Source organism: Lissotriton helveticus, chromosome 3_1, assembly GCF_964261635.1.
Source record: "Lissotriton helveticus chromosome 3_1, aLisHel1.1, whole genome shotgun sequence".
NCBI lineage: Eukaryota > Metazoa > Chordata > Amphibia > Caudata > Salamandridae > Lissotriton > Lissotriton helveticus.
The window spans coordinates 1,843,470,872-1,843,486,259 of NC_136061.1; the positions used below are offsets into that span (position 1 = coordinate 1,843,470,872).

Consider the following 15,388-nt stretch of genomic DNA (forward strand, 5'->3'; position numbering starts at 1 on the left):
CACTAACCCATGCATTCAGTGAGACACATTTAATCACTCACTCATACAGTCAGTCACGCACCTACTAAATCCTTCATCCAGACACTTCTACATCCACTCATTCTTCAATATGTAAGGCATATTTTAACTTTACAGAAACATACAGTCACTGGATGTTGTCATCAGTGATGTCATCAGTGATGTCATTTGAGATGTCATCAGTGATGTCATCAGTGATGTCACTGACCATGTCATGAATGATGTAATATGTGACATGATCAGCAGTGGATTGCGGGTGCGCGATATATAGTTAGTGCAACTAACTATATATGGAATTTCAATGGTTTTGTGTGAGTAAAATAAGGTTTTTTAAATGCTAATTCCTAACTATATATGGTCTATAACCTATGGTTTTTTCAGTGAATATATATATATATATATATATATATATATATTCACTGAAAAAAACATAGATTTCAGCCACGTTATAGTTAGGAATTAGCATTTAAAAAACCTTTAAAATTCACTGAAAAAACCATAGGTTTCAGCCACGTTATAGTTAGGTATTAGCATTTAAAAAACCTTAGAAATTCACAGAAAAAACATAGATTTCATACACATGTTATAGTTAGATGGACATTTCACTCATACAAACCCATTGAAATTTCCCCATTATAGTTAGTTCAGCTAACTATAACTCGCGCGCCCGCAATGCACTGCTGATGACTTCACATATTACATCACTCATGACATGGTCAGTAACATCACTCATGACATCACTGATGACATCTCAAATGACATCACTGATGAAATCACTGATGACATCATCCAGTGAATGTGTGTCTTTCTGAAAAATAAATATTTTTATATATGTATATCTAAAGGTTGATAGAAGAATAAATGGGTAAATAAGTGTCTAAATGTTTTTTTTGTAAAATTGATTGTATAACTGACTTATTAAGCATATCTTAGTGAATACATGTATTAGCAAGTAATGTTTAAATATGTAAATATCTGTATCAGTGTCTCACTTTGTGCATAAGTGGCTGCATGGGTTAGTGAGTAGCTACATGAGTGTCTGTAAGGGTTATTAGTTGTTTTTTTGAGTATCAGAATGAGTGTCTGTATGGTTTGGTGGGGGTATTACTTAGCGCACAGATGCATGAATGACTGACTCACTGTTTGTATGTGTTTTGAAGACCGCATGTGTGCAGGACTGTATGGGTGTATGAGTATGTGCATTGGTGTGTTAGTGAGTTAATGACTGCCTCAATAGTGTCTTTATGAGTAAGTACATAAGTACATATGTTTTAAACTAGTATATGTGAGTATTGATGTATATAAGTAAGGATATATGACAGTGACAGATTGGAATAGTTCCTGTATAAATAAGTATGTGTTTCTGTAACGGATTGTTTAAGAAAGTAAGTATGTGTACGTTTCTGTAGAAATAAGTATAGTGGTGTGTGTAGAGCTGTATATGCAAGTAAATGGATGTTTGAATAACTCTATGTATAAGTGTAGGTGTGTAACAGGATGTATAGGTGTATGAGTACATACTACATATGATGAGTGAGTACATGTATGAGTGACTATATAGAACCATTGGTGAATGAGTGGATGTGTATGTAGATTTTGGAATTGCTGAATAGGTTGTTCTAACTGGTATTGGTATCTCCATTTTTTTGAAAATTTTAGGTTCTATTTTTGAATGTGTGTATCAAAGGTTATATTAGGGTGAGAGGAGGTCTGCCACTCTTTCACAAGGATGTTGTCATCAGTGATGTCATTTGAGATGTCATCAGTGTTGTCATGAGTGATGTCACTGACCATGTCATGAGTGATGTAATATGTGACGTCATCAGCAGTGCATTGCGGGCGCGCGAGTTATAGTTAGCTGAACTAACTATAACGGGTAATTTCAATGGTTTTGTATGAGTGAACTGTCCAGCTGACTATAACATGTGTGAAACCCATGGTTTTTCAGGGAATTTGCAAGGTTTTTTAAATGCTAATTCCTAACTATAACGTGGCTGAAACCTAAGGTTTTTTCAGTGAATTTCAAAGGTTTTTTAAATGCTAATTCCTAACTATAATGTGGCTGAAACCTATGGTTTTTTCAGTAAATTTTAAAGGTTTTGTAAATGATAATTTTTAAAGGGATTGTTATATTTTATTATACTAATTTACTACAAGTATTTATTTTTAGATATTTTATTTTTTAAATTACATTACATATTTTTAATATAAATTGAAAAAAAATGTTTTTAAAAATATTGAAATTGTAATATCTTTTTTTTATTTAATACTTTTTTAATTTATATATTTTATATTTTATATAGCAGGCAATGATATCCTATGGAAGGAAATTCAAGTTACTGGTAAGTACAGTTAAATTTACTTTTCAGGAATAGTAGTTAGCTGAAAGATGCAGCACTGAGGTATCTCCTGATAACAGGTGAGTAAATTGGAATTCGTAGTTCGACTGATTTTTGAGGAATTTTTTTAAGTTCCAAAACTCCACACTTAGAAAAATTTCCAAGTGAAACCAGTCAATGTTAGCCTATAGAAGGAAATTCAAGTTATTGTAAGTATTGTTAGAATTACTTTTCAGGATCAGTAGTGCGCTCAAGGATGCAGCACTGACGTTTCTTGTGATAACAGGTGAGTAAATCGGAATTCGTAGTTCGGCTGATTTTACAGGAATATTTTGCTCAATAGTGAAGCAAGTGGGCAGGGCCTGAGGTAACATGTGTGCAAACACGCCCTGTGGCGCATTTTAGATTGGGGAATTAATTCCTCTTCAATCCTGAGGTCCCCTGTGAGCCAACTAGCCCACCAGGTACCTCCATTATGCAGCAGGCAGCTGTGTTGCAGAGAGGTGTTCAGAGGGTACGTCCCCTTTTTACAACACTCTGCAACACAGCTCTGTGGCGCTTACTGGAGATACCTGTTGGACTAGTTGCCCCCTATGGGCCCTCTGGATTGAAGAGGAATTAATTCCCCAACTTAAAATGCACCACAGGGCATGTTTGCACTTACATCACCTCAAGCCCCACCCCCTACCTTCACCACTTTGCAAACGCGCCCTGTAGCATATTCTAAGTTGGGGGATTTAGTCCCCTTGCATACTGGGGGTCCCTGGGGGCCAAATAGCCCACCAGGATCCTCCAGTATACGCCAGGGGGCTGCGTTGCAGAGAGGTGTAAAAAGGGGCATGGCCTCATTACACCTCTCTGCAACGCAGCCCCCTGGCGCGTTTGCAGAGGGCGAACTAATTCCCCTTGCATACTGGAGGTTCCTGGGGGCCAACTAGCCCACCAGAAACCTCCAGTATGTGCACGGGAAGGTACACATTACAGTACAGAGTATGGTACTTCGTAGCCCGGGATTTAAAAAAAGAATTGGGCCTTGGTTGTCCTTGTGGAACCCCCTCAGCAGGCCTAAGGGGTCAGGGTGTTTCCACCCTGCCCCTTTGCATGTTTTGCATGTTTGTTTCACTGCTTTCTTGTGCCTCGGTTCTACCGAGGAACAACCAATGACCATTCAGCTCATGCTCGGGAAGGTACAGAATACAGTACAGAGTACGGTTCTTCGTACCCCGTGATTTTTGGGCCTTGGGGTTCCTTGTTGGACCCCCTCAGCAGACCTAGGGTGTCAGGGTGTTTCTACCCTGCCCCCTTTGCATGTTTTGCACGTTTGTTTCACTGATTTCTTGTGCCTCCAATGACCATGCAGCTCGTGCTCGGGAAGGTACAGAGTACTGTACAGAGTACAGTACTTCGTACAACACGATTAAAAAAAAAGTTATACATTTTTGGGCCTTGGGGGTCCTTGTGGGACCCCCTGAGCAGGCCTAGTGGGTCAGGGTGTTTCTACCCTGCCCCTTTGCGGGTTTTGCACGTTTGTTTCACTGCTTTCTTGTGCCTCAGTTCTACCGTGGCACAAGATGACTGCCAACACTTCCTGGTTTGGAGTGTTGACAGACAGTTGACAGCCAATGACCATGCAGCTAGTGCTCGAGAAGGTACAGAGTACAGTACAGAGTACGGTTCTTCATCTCTAGATATCACTATGATTTTTCTCAGGAACTACTGAAAGGATTTACACCATTTAACAAAAAGCACACTCTGCAAACCAAACTCTACCTTTTTGCCAAATTTAGTGTAATTCCGTTCAGGCGTTCGGGCTGTAGCCCTGGCTAAAGATCCTATGGCAAATTGCATGGGGAAAACATGTTTTGGGACCCCCCTTTTTTCTCGCCCCCCACTTTACGAATCACCCCCAAACTTCAGGGAAGGAGCGGATCAGGCCATTTTCTTGGAGAATTTCGCAAAGATTCGTCGACCAGCCCCAAAGTTATTCCAAATAGAATGTTGTGGATTTCCTATGGAAACTAGGTCCTAACTATAACTACCTAATGGCCAACCGCCAGTAGGTAATATATATATATATGTATATATATATATATTACCTACTGGCGGTCGCCATTAGGTAGTTATAGTTAGGTCCTAACTCCCGCAAGACGCGATTAGCCGGCTGGGACCGTGGGGGGATTGGGGACTAGTAGTGGCCCGGGATGGGGGCCACGCGGCCCCCCCTCCCAAAAAATTAATTAAATAATGAATTAAAAAAGGCCGGCCCCGGGGGATGGGATCCCCGGGGCCATAAATGGCCTATGAAGGGGGCAAGGCAGCCTCCTCCTATAAAAATAGAATAAAAAAAAGGCCATGGCCCAAGGGATGGGGTCCCCAAGGCCGATAATGGCCTCTGGAGGGTGGCCACACGGCCCCCTTCCATAATTTTTTATTTTAAAAAAATGAACTAGGGGACAGGCCCTGGGGGATGGGGTCCCCAGGGCCCAAACATTTGAAAAAGTAGGGGGCTACACAGCCCCCCTTCTTAAAAAAATAAAATTAAAAAAAGACTGGCATTGCGCTGGAGGCCACGCCCCCTCATTGCACCAATCTGCAAACGCGCCCCCTGGCATGTTTGCAGAGGGGGAAACAATTTCTGTCAATACTGGGAGTCCCTGGGGGCCAATTAGCCCACCAGGAACCTCCAGTATGCGCCAGGGGGCTGCGTTGCAGAGAGGTGTTCTGAGGGCACGCCCCTTTTTACACCTCTCTGCAACGCAGCCTTGTGGCACTTACTGGAGGTACCTGGTGGGCTAGTTGGACCCCAGGGACCCCCAGGATTCAAAGGGACGTAATTCCTCAACTTAAAATGCGCCACGGGCGTGTTTGCACAGTGTTGAAGGGAGGGGGTGGGTCCTGAGTTCACATGTGCAAACACGTCCTGTGGTGCGGTTTAAGTTGGGGAATTAATTCCTTGTCAATACTGAGGGTCCCTGGGGGCCAACTATCCCACCAGGTACCTCTAGTAAGCGCCACGGAGCTGCGTGGCAGAGTGTTGTAAAAAGAGGCGTGGCCTCTGAACACCTCTCTGCAATGCAGCCTCCTGGCGCATACTGGAGGGACCTGGTGGGCTAGTTGGCCCCCAGGTACCCACAAGATTGCTGAGGAATTAATTCTCTAACTTAAAACGCACCACAGGGTATGCTTGCAGACATATCACCATAGGCCATGCCTCCTCCCTTCACCACTGTGCAGGCGCGCCCTGTGGCGCGTTTTAAGATGGGGAAATAATTCTCTTTCAATACTGAGGGTCCCTGAGGGCCAAATAGGCCAACAGGTATCTTTAATATGCGTCAGGGAGTAGCGTTGCAGACAGGTGTTCAGAGGCCACTCCCCCTGTTCCACCTCGCTGCAACACAGCTCCATGGCACTTACTGGAGGTACCTAGTGGGCTAGTTTGACCATAGGGACTCTTAGGATTGAAGGGGACTTAATCTCTCAACCTAGAACGGTGACAGGGTGCGTTTACACTGTGGTGAAGGGTGAGGAGGGGCCTGACGTGATGTGTGCAAACACGCCCTGTGCCGCGCTTTGAGTTGGGGAAAAAATTCCACTTCAAACCTGAGGGACCATGGGGGCCAAGTAATCCACCAGGTGCTTCCAGGAAGTGCCACTGCACTGCAGAGGTGGTGCAGGCCGTGACCCTTTTTACATTTCTGCTAAGCAGCTTTGTGGCGCTTACTGGATGTACTCCGAATTCCGAATTACTCACCTGTTATCAGGAGAGACCTCAGTGCAGCATTTTTTAGCCCAGTACTGATCCTGAAAAGTAATTCTAAGCATACTTACCAGTAATTTGAATTTCCTTTCATAGGCTAACATTGACTGGTTTCACTTGGAAATTCTTCTAAGTGTGGAGTTTTGCAAATTTAAAATATTCACTTAAAATCATCCGAACAACGAATTCCAATGTACTCACCTGTTATGAGGAGATAACCCAATGCTGCATCTTTTAGCACAGCACTGACCCTGAAAAGTAATCCTCCCCATACTTACTAGTAACTTGTATTTCCTTCCATAGGAATCCAGCTTGACCCTGCTTGCAGGCAGGTCGCCCCCACTCCGCTGCTCTTCACCTGACTGCCTGGTTGCCCGCTTCCTGCCTCCTTGCTGCCTTCCTCCTTGTTCATGGGTTTCATTTTCCCTCCCCTCTGCCCTGCACGCCAGTTCCCCCTGCCCCACCACTCTCGACCCAGCCCATTCCTGCTGCTGCCTCCCTGCAGCCCCGCCCCCCTGCACACCCATTGGCCTTCCCGCTCCCGCCTCCCAGCTGCTTCTTCCTCCCAAGCCACCTCATATGCCGGCCGAGAAGCGGCTGCGCAGTGGACGTGCGCAGCGGGCACGCCTAAGGCAAGCTCGTATGCGCCTGGACCGCGCTTAGCGCCAGAACCCCTGGACCCCACTAACGCCATGACACCAGAATCTACTACGACGCCAGCACCCTTCACGCACTCAACGCCGGCCGAAACCACACCTGCTTCCAGGCCGCCCCAAAACAGACCCACGGACCCTTCTCCTGCCGCACCTGCAGCTTCACCTGTGACAGAACCACCAAACCCCCATGGACTGGACCCAAACACCTCCGCTGCATACTCCTCAACACCTGCTCCGCACGCAAACACTCCGTCGAGCTCTGGGATCTGCTCGACACCTCCACCCCAGTTGTGGCCTTCCTGACCGAGACCTGGTGAAACGACTACTCGGAGCCCGACATCGCCATAGCCATCCCGGACGGCTACGAGATCACCCGCAGGGATCTCACCAATGGAATCGGAGGAGGAATAGCCATCGTCCACAAGTCCTCCCTCAAGGTCGCCACCCATGCAGACGACACCCTCAACCCCGCCAAACACCTGCACTTCCGGATACGCTCCGACCCCAACACCACCCTCAGAGGAACACTCATCTACAGACCCCCCAGACCCTGGGCTCAGTTCAACGACTCCATGGCCGACCTCGCCAGCACCCACACACTCGCCTCCACAGACTACACCCTCCTCGGGGACCTGAACTTCCACCTCGAGAACAACAACGCCAACTCCGCCACCCTGATCGTCAACCTCGCAAACCTCGGCCTCAGACAACTTGTCACCGCACCCACCCACATTGCCGGCCACACGCTGGATCCCGTCTTCTCCACAGACTCCCACGTCCCCTTCTACCACACCACCGAACTCCACTGGACCGACCATCGCTGCATCCATTTCACCTTCAAGAAAGCAACCACCCACCACCGCACCCAACAGATGCCTCGCCGCTGCTGGAGCAAAGTCACTGATGACCAGCTGATCACCTCCCTCGCCAAGAACCCACCCACCTACCCCACCAACCCATACGTCGCAGCCCTCAACCTCAGACAGTGGATCAACGACTGCAAGAAACCCTCCAACAGCCACGCCAATAAGAGAACCACCTGGTTCACTGACGAGCTCCAGACCTCCAAACACTCATGCCGGAAACTGGAGAAGACATGGCTCCTCGAACGCACAACGGACAACCACGCAACCCACAAGGACGCCACCCGCAGACACCACCACCTCATCAGATTAGCCAAGAGCTCCTCCTTCAAAGACCGCTTGGATAACAACGCACACGACAGAAAAGAGATCTTCAGCATCATAAAGGAACTCTCCAACCCCAGCGCCAACGACATCCCGCCCTTACAGGAACTCTGCGACTCACTAGCCATCTTCTTCCACCGCAAGATCATTGAAATCCACGACAGCTTCAACACCACGACTGCCTTGACTACGCCAGACTCCACCACCCCTGTGAACACCACCAGCATCAACCGCCTGACCTCCTGGTCCAACATCAAGGACGACGAGACACGCAAGGTCATGAACTCCATCCACTCGGGATCTCCGTCTGACCTGTGCCCTCACCACGTATTCAACAAAGCAGACGCAGCCATCGCACCCCAACTACGAAGGTCATCAACATCTCCTTCAAAACAGCGACATTCCCGGAAAGCTGGAAGCACGCCAAAATCAACGCCCTCCTCAAGAAGCCCAAAAAGGACCATAGGGACCTCAAGAACGTTTGGACCATCTCCCTGCTCCCCTTCCCGGCAAAGGTCATCGAGAAAATTGTCAACATGCAACTGGCCCGCCACCTGCAAGACAACAACATCTTGGACCCGTCCCAGTCAGGATTCAGACGAAACCACAGCACCGAGACAGCCCTCATCGCCGCCACAGACGACATCAAGCGCCAACTAGACAATGGAGAAACATCAACCCTCAGCCTCCTGAGACTGTCAGCCGCCTTTGTCACGGTCTACCATTGCACTCTAAACACACGCCTCTCGACTGGACCACGTCCTTCCTCGCCGGCAGAACTCAGAGCATCCACCTCCCACCCTTCCAATCTGAAGCCACCAACATCATCTGCGGCGTCCCCCAGATGTAATTTGAGATGTCATCAGTGATGTCATGAGTGATGTCACTGACCATATCATGAGTGATGTAATATATGACGTCATTTATTTATTTTTTATTTATTTTATTGAATTTATATTGCGCACAGCTACCCATAAAGGGTTTCCCGGCGCCAGGGACAGCCTAAAGAAGAAAGATAGGTAATTGCTGAAACAGGAAAAGCAGAAGCATTTGACCAACTAAAACAGAAAAGTTTTTAGCTTTTTGCGAAAAGCCAGGAGATTGGTCTCCGTTTTGAGCGTCAACGGAAGAGCATTCCACATCTTCGGCCCCAAATGGGCAAAAGAGCGGCCTCCCACTTTTGTCAAGCGAATTCTAGGAATTACAAAATTGGCTTGATTTGATGACCTAAGGGGACGATTTGGCTGGTGTAGCCGGACAAGATTGTGCAAGTATGTGGGAGCGGAGCCCTGACGGATTTTAAACATAAGGCACAAAGTTTTAAAAGCTACACGGTCAGCAATTTTTAACCAATGAAGGTCACATAGGGCTTGTGTTGCAGACATTCTGCGTGGAACATTGCAGCTGAGTTCTGCACAACCTGGAGTATATTCATTGTAGCTCTATCAGCTCCCAGATAGAGCACATTGCCGTAGTCAATACGGAACATTACAAGAGCCTGGACAACAGTTCGACGAGTAGACTCAGGCAGCATCCATAGGATCTTCTGCAACCAGCGTAGAGTATTAAAGCAGATTGCAGCGACCTTAGTTGCTTGTTGACGCATCGAGAGTTTCTCGTCGATTAGAAAGCCGAGGTTACGAACAACTGGCACGGGGGTAGGCAGTGGACCCATGTCACTAGGCCAGTGTCTAGAGCCCCACAGATCTTTATGTTTGCCAAGTACGATAACCTCGGTCTTATCACCATTGAGTTTTAGCAGGTTAACCTGCATCCAGGCTGCAACCCGAGAAAGGCCGATTTTAAGGGCAGAGGTGTCCTGAGACCTACTGTCAGACAGGGAGAACACGATCTGCGTGTCGTCTGCATAGGAATAAATAGACAGACCGGCGTCCTCTACAATCGTGGCAAGGGGTCTGATGTAAATATTGAACAACAAAGGGCTCAATATAGACCCCTGCGGAACGCCATAAGCAGATGAGCAGATCGCCGATTCAGCTTTGGTTGAAAATACCTGAAAGGTACGCTCATTAAGAAATGAAGCCACCCAGGCAAGCGCAGATCCCGCAACACCAAGGAAGTGAAGGGACTCTAGAAGAATGGAATGCGACACGGTATCAAAAGCCGCGCTTAAATCCAATAGTATAAGCGCAAAGGTCTCACCACTATCAATACCGTGTCGGAGTCGCTCAGTCACCCCCAGGAGTGCGGATTCGGTGGAATAATTGGCGCGAAAGCCTGATTGGGATGGATGGAGATATCCCGTATTTTCAACTAATTCGTTTAGCTGAAAGTTGGCATGGCGTTCTAGTATCTTAGAACAAGCTGGCAGCAGGGATATAGGCCTAAAGTTGGCCAGGTTAGTAATGTCCATACCAGATTTCTTCTGTAAGGGAACGACCATGGCGTGTTTCCATTCCTGTTCCACCCGAGATTCACTGAGAGAGATGTTAAGTAACCTCATTAGGAATCTACGTGGTTCAAGGTCAAGTTGTTTCAATATCCTCATAGGGACAGGGTCCCGAGGAGATCCTGACTTGATGCTTTTTAGGCACGACAGGAAGGAAACATCATCAAATAATTTCCAGTTGTGCAGAAACTCAGTGGGAGGGACAAAGACATTACAACAAGAGCCAGATAAGAAGGGATCAATAGGGGGCGGAAGGGAAATTAAGGATTGGTGAATGTCTTGAACCTTCGATATAAAAAAGTCCGCAATAGCATTACAATGTTTACCATCCAAAGCTGGCAACACAGGAACAGTGTCAGCACCTGTAAGTTTATTAACAGTAGCAAAAAGAATCCGAGGACAATTTTGCACTGAAGTGATAGTAGAGGTAATGTAAACTGCCTTGGCCCGTTTACAGTTGGCATGATAAGCTTTTAGCTCATCCTTGTAAATCAGTTTAGAGGGAATGGAATAAAATCTTCTCCACTTCCTCTCCAAGGCTTTACATTTAGCACGTTGGATTTTTAACTCACCTGAGTACCAAGGTGCTGGGGGACGCAAAGATCGAAATTTACTGCCCGAACAGGGGGCATGCACAGATACTGCATCTGTTAGCCACCTAATAATAGGGGCATTCAAATTCTGCTCAGTATTATTGAGAGAAGGAATAGTCTTCGTCAGATGCAGATTAAAAGTGACTATATCGATTTTGTCCCATCGATAAGAGGGTTTTGTTTCCTCTACATAAACATTGGCTATGTAAAGACCGGGCGGTAACACAAAGTGTACGGCATAATGATCGGACCACACTAGCGGACGTGCCAGATGAGAGCACTCAAATGGAAGAGTGGAAATAACTGGGTCCAAAAGGTGACCGGCAATATGAGTAGCTCCAGTATTGCAAAGTTTGAGATTAAAAACCTCTAGATCAGAAAGAAGAGATTTTGTAAGGGAATTATTAACATCATCTAGATGAATATTTAAATCACCAAGTATGGTGAAATTATTTGATTTCAGGAGTATTGCTGATAGACAATCAACAAGTAAGGGAATCCAAGAAGCAGCATTCCCCGGGGGCCGATAGATTAGCAGACCCGAAAGTGTCAAACGGGGATTAATCGTGAGTTTAAACAATGCAGCTTCACTACCTGGAAGATGTAGTGCCTCCAGTTTACATTGGTAGGTGGATTTAAAGATAATGGCAATTCCACCCCCTTTACCTGAGGGTCTATCCTGATGTAACATAACATAGTTAGAAAGAATCGCAGTAGCGATATCCGGACCTGAGCTGGCATGAATCCAGGTCTCGGTTAGGAATAAAACATCAGGGGATTCCTCAATTATGAAATCATGGATGTTTAGATTATTCTTAGGGAGCGATCTACAGTTTAGGCTCCAAAAATGGAGCGGGCGGGAGGGGAAGTACCACCCTTCGTAGGCTTCCGTTTCCCCCTACAGTGCTTAGTATACTGTTGGGTTTTAGAGAGCTGCATTTTGCCAGTAGTAAAACCGCAGCCGGGGCATAAGAAGTAATGGCATGGCAGAGTGCAGATAGCGCAATCATCAGCAGTGTATTGCGGGCGCGCGAGTTATAGTTAGTTGAACTAACTATAACGGGGGAATTTCAATGGTTTTGCATGAGTGAAATGTCCAGCTTACTATAACATGTGGGAAACCTATGTTTTTTTCTGTGAATTTCTAAGGTTTCTTAAATGCTAATTCCTAACTATAACGTGGCTGAAACCTATGGTTTTTTCAGTGAAAAATAAATATATATATATATATATATATATATATATATATATATGTATATATATATATATATATACATATATGTGCAAAATAGAAAAGTTAAAATGCTCTGAGTCACATTTCATATTTGAGGCAAATTAAATCTAGTATGAGCAATTGGTGGGCATAATTAAAGCGCTTGTATGCGCCGACAAATATAAAGCATGCATGCATTAGGAGCTCAAAAGGTCAATCTTTTCACTAGTGTCTCTCATATCATTTTGACTTTTAGAAACTGAAACAAATTTTGAAACACTGGCTTTCACTAATAAGTCAGTGGGGGAACCACAGAAATCAAAAGGTTAAGAACCACTGAAATACACTGTAGAGTGGGGCAGAGTGCCGCTTTATAGTAGTGCAATTCTACAGCATGGAGTGTAGAAGGCATAGGAGATCACTGTTTACAAATGCTTATTCCTTTATATATATATAGAACCAGAGACCCAGTGTCGGCTCCTCCGCCATAGCGGAGGAGCATCAACCCACTGCCTGGATTCAAGCAAGCAAATGAAAAATAAAACGATGCTTTAACATCGTTTTATTTATCATTTGCTGACTCTGAGCTAGCGCTGTAGGTAGGGGCCAGGCCGAGGACTGAGAGTGGGGAGTAGTGCTCTCTGCACTCCCTAAGTGTGCATTTGTGTTTGTCTGGCAGTCTCAGGATGGCCAAAACACACATGCACACTTAGGTTTCTCCAGCTGTGCTGCATTGAACAGCCGGGCTGGAGAAATCCAACAGTCTCCCTGGTCTGATTGGAGCATCTTTCCAGCCCGTTCAGGCCAATCCCTGCGCTGCTTTGCAGTACAAGGTTTAGATGGGAGTCTGTCCAGGGGCTGCTGGGACCAGGAAGAGGAGAGGAGGCACGACCGGGGAGGCGGCGGCGGCTTCAGGTAGCTTCTTTTTTAAAGACATATATTATTACTTCCAACCCTGCGCAAATCCCCCTCCTGCGACCCCTCCCACACTCCCTCCACCCACCACCCTTTGTTTGTGGCGGCTGCCACTGCAGAGACCCCAGACCTCAACACCAGTTTGCATCTAGAGCACTACATACACAATATCACTTACGAGACAGTGCTGAGACAGTAGCCCCTGCAGATTGAGACCTTAACGTATCCTTGGCAATAGACCTTCTTGCTGATGTAGATACTTACGAAGGCACTGCTTGGCAGCATATCGCATTTACCTGGATTCACTGGTGAAAAACACAGAGAGATATTAAATCAGTCTCAAAATCACAACAAAGAAAACCTATAGAACAAACCTACAAAACGCTAACATAGCAAATACCTATCACCGGGATTCTATGCACTCAACACATGGTTGAAAGATGGCTGGTCATTTGTACTGAGCCATCAGATGTCAGCAACTAACTTCATGGCTCTAAAGGCTGCAGGACTGGCTCGGACTTTCAACTTTTCTGGCGTGTATACATATTCATTCACAAACAAGATGGGGGAAGTGTCATCTTCACAGCGGTATTACAGGCTATGTCGCTCACCGTCAAGAGGAGGTGTTGTGAGCAGTTCTGAGAGGCTCTGTGACATTTGTGGCTCTCCTGAAAGTCTCAGAGAGAGCGCCTCTGTTTCTTTCAGGTGCTACAGCTCACAAGGCTGCTCAGCAAGGCAAATGATGTGCATCTCAGGCACTGAAAGCTTCATTGACTTGTCGAACTCACTTCCCTGCGCATTTGCACTATCTGCAGGAAAGTCCACAGCAACCTCTTTGTCAATGGAGGCACCGGACTTTTTGCATGGAAGTCCTGACTAATTACCATTCCTCCTCTTCTACGAACATTCCAATGACAGATAATAATTTAAACCCGCTTTTCAAAACCCTTCCACGTTTGAAGAAAAGCCCCCCCCCCCCCAGCCTATGAAGTCAGTTTACATGTTACACTCTTGACTGAAAAGCCTCACCTGGCGGTAGTTTTATCGGCTTTGAAAGTGCTGGTTCTGGTACTATTGGCTCCTCGCTATTAGCATAAGCCATCATCAACAACACTATGAGCACAGCAGCCTTCATCTTCACTGTGTCACCGGATGTCACTGGGTGGCGATCTACACAAAGCCTGCTCCGTCAGTAGGGGTGTATAATCCGCTCTATGCGCGCCCTTTTATAACAAAGATCCGGGGCCTCGCCCATACCACATCCATCACTTGGACAGTGTACTTATTAATTAATATCACCATTGTTCCATGAGGAACAGGACCAGGAGCCAGTCTGGCCACAGATTTGACTTTCAAGAAAGTATTCAGAAAATCCCACTCATAGTCCTGAGATGAAACACGTTCTCTTTGAACGCTTCCTTCGATGTAGAGCTTATAGGTAGAGGCCAAACAGAATGGACATCCAGGGCCTCATTTATGGGGGTTTGGAGTAGTGCAGCTAAGGAAGTTACCTTGCTGTGCTGCCCTACGCCAAAGTGAAAGGGCAGGAATGCACTGTGTTTATCTAACAGGGGTGCATTGCTGTCCTTTCCCCCCAGCGTCGGCCCCGTTTCAGCAGCCTAGTGCCAACGTAGACAATCTTGCACCAAGGTGCAAGGGTGCCTGTGTTGTCGGCACGATTGTTTTTGTGCAGCAAGGGGCACCTTCCTGCACAAATGCAATCCTGAAAGGCATTTCTTTCTTTCTATGTTTGCTGCTAAATGCAGCACACATGGAAAGAGGAGTAAACAAGAAGAAATAAAGACATTTCTCCTTGTTACTCCTCAGCCCAATGTTTTTGCGCTTCCCCAGATTTGCTTGCTCTTGTAAATCTGGGGAAGTGTCAAAAACCATGAATGTTGTGTGGGAACATCCACTGCAATGCCCATGGAATGCCTTCCGAGCACTTTGTGCTGTCTTGCCTAACTCCATATCTATGCGGCCATTAAAAATGACACAAAGTGGTATTGCCTTCATAGATATGATTTTAAGGTTTGCGTTGCTGGAGTGTCACAAAATATTATGCTCAGGTGGTGCAAGGGGATCATAAATATGCCACAAAGTTTGCAACAATCGTAACATTTGTAAAATATCTTTCCTTGTTAAAAGTTTTATGCCTCAGAAAAATCATGTGTAATGTGCTCTTCAGAACCTCTTGCACGCTGACAAATCTTTCTCTGCAGGAGCTCACAAGCGCATGTCTTAGAGGGAACATAGGCACCAATACTAAGGGACTATTTTAAAGGCAAAGTAGTGTAGTG

General features: G+C 46.0%; 1 protein-coding gene and 1 long non-coding RNA gene across 9 annotated transcripts in view; one reads left to right on the forward strand and one right to left on the reverse strand.

The window, feature by feature from the left end:
- Positions 1-15,388, forward strand: part of LOC144823886 (uncharacterized) — a 1,846,314-nt gene that overhangs the window by 1,699,973 nt on the left and 130,953 nt on the right. The window lies entirely within an intron of this gene.
- Positions 1-15,388, reverse strand: part of LOC144823887 (uncharacterized) — a 322,915-nt gene that overhangs the window by 125,908 nt on the left and 181,619 nt on the right. The window contains exon 5 of the long non-coding RNA XR_013608849.1: positions 13,267-13,393. This is a non-coding gene — a long non-coding RNA (uncharacterized LOC144823887). The remainder of the gene's footprint in view (positions 1-13,266; positions 13,394-15,388) is intronic.